The 5,528-nt window shown below is 39.4% G+C and overlaps 1 pseudogene; it reads right to left on the bottom strand.

The window, feature by feature from the left end:
* Positions 1 to 3,683: 3,683 nt before the first annotated feature.
* Positions 3,684 to 5,108, bottom strand: LOC112813406 (selenoprotein F-like; annotated as a pseudogene).
* Positions 5,109 to 5,528: the final 420 nt, after the last annotated feature.

The following is a 5,528-nucleotide window of genomic DNA, read 5'->3' as shown; positions in this document are numbered from 1 at the left end:
CCTCAAAGCATCTCCATGAACACTCAGGGACTCACTCCAAGAAGACAGAATAATCTCTCTCCTGTGTGTCCCAGGTGTTTTTCAGATCACTGTATCATGCCATCTATCCCCCAGTTGTTTGCTGCCTTCTCTCCAGGAGTAGGGCAGTACTCTCAGGGCTCTATCCCAGCCAAGCCCACTGACCTTTAAAACTCCAGTCTTTAAGCCTTGCTGATTGCAAGAACTCATAAAAGTCATCCCCTCTCATTTTTCCAGCCAATGGCTTCTCCTTGTGCATTCCCCTGTATGCTTCTCTCTCACACACATTTCTCTATGACCACAGCTCCCTCCCTTCTGCAATACCCATGGTTCATTTCTCCCCTAAACCATGTCTGCATACTTCCTACCTTCTTCAGTGTGGCTTCTTCTCTCCCCTTAGCTGTTGAGTTTGATCTGCCAGTCTTCAGGTTGATTTCTGAGGTATATAGAATGCTTTGATAGTTATCTAGTTGTGTTCCAGGGAAGAGATGAACCTAGGGCCTCCTATTCCACTGCCATAGTAGCACTCAAAACTTATTATAATTAATTAGTGATATAAATCATCAAGGTTGCAGGACAAAAGTCAACATATAAAAGCACCCCAATGTTTATAGCAGTATTATTAAAATAGCCAATATATAGAAGCAGCCCAAGTGTCCATCAAGTGTCCATCAATTGATGAATGAATAAAGAATATATATATATTCTTTATACACACACACACACACACACACACACACACACACATATATATATATATGATCCTCAGTGATAAGTACAACTTCTATCATGGTGGGTATATTTTACTATCTCATTCCAGGAGCTATGGCTACTAACTACTGGGCAAACATGATTAACCCTCCCCTCTGGAAGCCCCTAATATGGGCTGACTTGCTCTTGTCGGTGTTGAAAAATAACTCTAACTGGGTAGAAGGAACCTCCTTCCCTTTTTCCCAACCCCAGCTTAATGGCTCCTTCTGGGTTCCTGTGCCATATAATGTAAACTTGTATGCCACAATTCTTCCCATATGCGCCTCCCTGTATGATCCTCTTTGCATTACTGTCTCACCACAAATTTGGTTGCATTTTGTGCCCAAAGACACAATAAAAAAGTTCAACTAACATTTATCTCTTTCGGTAGTATCTGTCATGGCAGTCAGACCCATAATAAAAGCGACTCCTCCTTCCCTCCTGAGAGAAAAGTATTATATGGACTGCATCATCAATATGGGTAACATGGGCAACATGTAGAGCTCCTAATCCCCATATTCTTTTTTTTTCATTATGTTCAATTAGCCAACATTTAGGACATCATTAGTTTTTGATGTAGTGTTCAAAGATTCATTAGTTGCATATAACTGTGCTGCTAACCACACGTGCCCTCATTAATATCTATCAATCGGTTACCCCATCCCCCCACCACCTTCCCTTCTGTAACTCTATTTGGTTCCCAGAGTCCAGAGTCTCTCATGGTTTGTCTCCCATTCTGATTTCTTCCCATTCAGGTTTCCCTCCCTTCCTCTGTGGTCCTCTGTGTTGTTCCTTATCTTCCACATATGAATGAAACCATATGATAATTGTCTTTCTCTGATTGACTTACTTCACATAGCATAATCCCCTCCAGTTCCATCCATGTCGATGCAAATGGCAAGTATTCATGCTTTGTGATGGGTGAGTAATATTCCATTATATATATGTACCACATCTTTATTCACTCACCTGTTGAAGGACATCCCGTGTCGTTCCACACTTTGGCTATTGTGGACATTGCTGCTATGAACACTGGGGTGTATGTGCCCCTTCTTTTCACTAGATCTGTATCTTTGGGGTAAATACCTAGTAGTGCGATTGCTGGGTCATAGGGTAGCTCTATTTTTAACACCTTGAGGAATCTCCATACTGTTTTCCAGAGTGGCTGTACCAGCTTGCATTCCCACCAACAGTATAAGAGAGTTCCCCTTTCTCCACATCTTCACCAACATATGTTGTTTCCTGTCTTGTTAATTTTTGCCATTCTAACTGATGTAAGATGGTATCTCATTGTAGTTTTGATTTGTATTTCCCTGATGACTAGTGATATTGAACATTTTTTCACGTGTCTGTAAGCCATTTGTATGTCTTCTTCAGAGAAGTGTCTGTTCATGTCTTCTGCCAATTTCTTGACTGGATTAATTGTTTTTTGGGTGTTGAGTTTGATAAGTTCTTTATAAATCTTAGATACCAGTCCTTTATCTGTAATGTCATTTGCAAATATCTACACTTAGGTTTGTTGACTGTTTCCTTTGTTGTGCAGAAGCTTTTTATCTTAATGAGGTCTCAAAAGTTCATTTTGCTTTTGTTTCTCTTGCCTTTAGAGACGTGTCTTGAAAGAAGTTGCTGTGGCTGATGTGGAAAAGGTTACTGCCTATGTTCCCCTCTAGGATTTTGATGGATTCATTTCACATTGAGATTTTTCATGCATTTTGACATTATCTTTGTGTATGGTGTGAGAGAATGGTCCAGTTTCATTTTTCTGCATGTGGCTATCCAATTTTCCCACACCATTTATTGAAGAGAATGTCCTTTTCCCATTCGATATTCTTTCTGGCTTTGTCAAAGATTAGTTGATCATAGAGTAAAGGGTCCATTTCTGGTGACTCTATTCTGTTCCATTGATCTATGTGTCTGCTTTTGTGCCAATACCATGCTGTCTTGATGATGACAGCTTTGTAATATAGCTTGAAGTCAGGCATCATGATGCTCTCAGCTGTGGTTTTCATTTTCAACAATCCCCTGGCGATTCAGGGTCTTTTCTAGTTCCATACAAATTTTAGGATTGTTTGTTCCAGCTCTGTGAAAAAAATGTAGATGGTATTTTGATAGGGATCACATTGAAAGTGTAGATTGCACAGCATAGACATTTTCACAATATTTATTCTTTCAATCCATGATCATGGAACATTTTTCCATCAGTTTGTGTCTTCCTCCATTTCTTTCATAAGTGTTCTGTAGTTTCTAGAGTATAGATCCTTTACCTCTTTGATTAGGTTTATTCCCAGGTATCTTATAGTTTTGGTGTTATTGTAAATGGAATCGATTCCTTATTACCACATGCTTCAGTCACATTGTTAGCGTACAGAAATCCAACTGATTTCTGTGCATTGATTTTGTATCCTGCCACATTGCTTAATTTCTGTATGAGTTCTAGGAATTTGGGGGTGGAGTCTTTTGTGTTTTCATCTGCAAAGAGAGAGAGTTTGACTTCTTCTGCCAATTTGAATGCCTTTTATTTATTTTTGTTGTCTCGCTGAGGCTAGGACTTATAGTGCTATGTTGAACAATAATGGTGAGAGTGGGCATCCCTGTCATGTTCATAACCTTAAGGGGAAAGCTCACAGGTTTTCTCCATTGAAAATGATATTTGCTGTGGGCTTTTCATAGATGGCTTTTATGATATTGAGGTATGTTTCCTCTATCCCTATATTTTGAAGAGTTTCAATCAGGAAATGATGCTTTATTTTGTGAAATGTTTTTTCTCCATCCATTGAGAGGATAATATGGTTCTTGTCTCTTCTTTTGTCAATGTGCTCTATCACGTTGATTGATTTGTGAATGTTGAACCACCCTTGCATCCCAGGAATAAACCCCACCTGGTCGTGGTGAATAATCCTTTTTTTTTTTGAAACTTTATTTATATTTTGGTCTTAAATGATCATTTTTTATTTTTCTGTAAGAGCGTGAAGCACAAAAATTTGCTAAATATCAGAACCACACAAATCCTCCTGAAGGTTTTCTGTGTAGTCTTCATTAATGCAAATCTCTGAATGTTTCATTCTTACTGTAGATCTTGAATCTGTTTTACAATAATGAAGCCATAAAGTTTTAATGCAACATTATGAACTATAACATTTCTATTAAAAGGAAAGCTGGGAAAACAAGAAGCAGGCAATCTGTTGAGGCTCAGTGAGTGGCTCTTACTTGCTTTGTGGTTTTTGCTGTTGCTTTCAAAGAGCACACAGCACATGCATGAGTCACAGTAGGCATCTCCCTTATCACCTGCCTTACTCTAAACATCTGCTCTTCCTAAAACTGGACCAATTATTACAAACTATCATTTGCATAATTAGCCAACTATTGCAAAGCATTTCGTTAGTGGTATCAACAAATATGGAAGGATGGATATTTATGAAAACTGGGTTCTGTTAAGCTTGCCAACTCCTCAGATACCATGGGTTGTGCTGCCACTTCAACTGTTAATGAGCTGTTTAATGCCTACAGAAAGAATGATCAAAGGAAGGAGGCAAAACTCTAAAATATTCTCTAGGTACTGTAATATTTCATTTGATAAAGTAACAAAAGGATAGGACAAAATTGAAGCAAGATTTATATGCATTCCAACTTTTCACTCAGGAATTCTTCTACACTGTCTGTGTTCCATTTGAGGATGCTTAATTCTTCAGCAATGTTCCCGTTGTCATCCAAAAGCTTTAATACAGGATCTGAACCATGAACATACTTGATTTGTAGTCCTCTGAATAGTTTGGGTTTATCACTCCTGACAAAAGCTTGGACTTGAGGGAACCTCCCCAATTTTCTTTTTTTTTAATTCTTTTTTTAAAATATTTTATTTATTTATTCATGAGAGACAGAGGGAGGAGGGGAGAGAGAGAGAGAGAAGCAGAGGGAGAAGCAGGCTCCCAAGGAGCAGGGAGCCCGATGCAGGACTCGATCCCAGGACCCTGGGATCATGACCTGAGCTGAAGGCAGATGCTTAACCATCTGAGCCACCCAGGTGCCCGAACCTCCCCAGTTTTCATCCACAAACTTCAAGAATAGCACCTGCATAAAGCTTTTTTGTTTCAAATTGTGCTTCTTCCTGACAGCATCCTCTACAGTCAGGATCGAGCTGAAGCAGGTTAAACTGTCCAAGAAGATCACAAGAGCTGCAGAGCAAGTTGCTGGAGAAGCCTATCTCTCTGCAAGCCTCTGATGAAAACTCTGCCCCAAATGCAGACACCGTTTGAAGTACAGCAGCCAAGAGCAATTGTAGCCCAAACGCCGGTGGGAGCAATCCACTCAACCCAGCCACCATCGCTACCATCTTTCATAGGTTTCCGACTCGTGAATAACCCTTTTAATGTACTGTTGGATCCTATTGGCTAGGTTCTTGTTGAGTATTTTGGCATCCGTGTTCATCAGGGATATTGGTCCATAATTCTCCTTCTTGATGGGATCTTTATCTGGTTTTGAGATCAGGGTAATGCTGGCCTCATAGAACGAGTTTGGAAATTTTCCTTCCATTTCTTCTTCTTTTTTTTTTTTGAAACAGCTTCAGTAGAATAGATATGATTTCTTCTTGAAATGTTTGGTAGAATACCCCTGGGAAGACATCTGGCCCTGGACTCTTGTTTTATGGGAGGTTTTTGATTACTGTTTCAATTTCTTTCTTGGCTATTGGTTTGTTCAGATTGTCTATTTCTTCCTGTTTCAGGCTTTGTAGTTTATAAGTGTCCAGGAATTCATCCATATTT

Source organism: Callorhinus ursinus, unplaced genomic scaffold, assembly GCF_003265705.2.
Source record: "Callorhinus ursinus isolate GAN/ISIS: 27379988/994484 unplaced genomic scaffold, GSC_fseal_2.0 scaffold130, whole genome shotgun sequence".
Lineage (NCBI taxonomy): Eukaryota > Metazoa > Chordata > Mammalia > Carnivora > Otariidae > Callorhinus > Callorhinus ursinus.
Note: the sequence above shows the minus strand (reverse complement) of the source record. Positions and strands in the feature narration are given on the sequence as shown.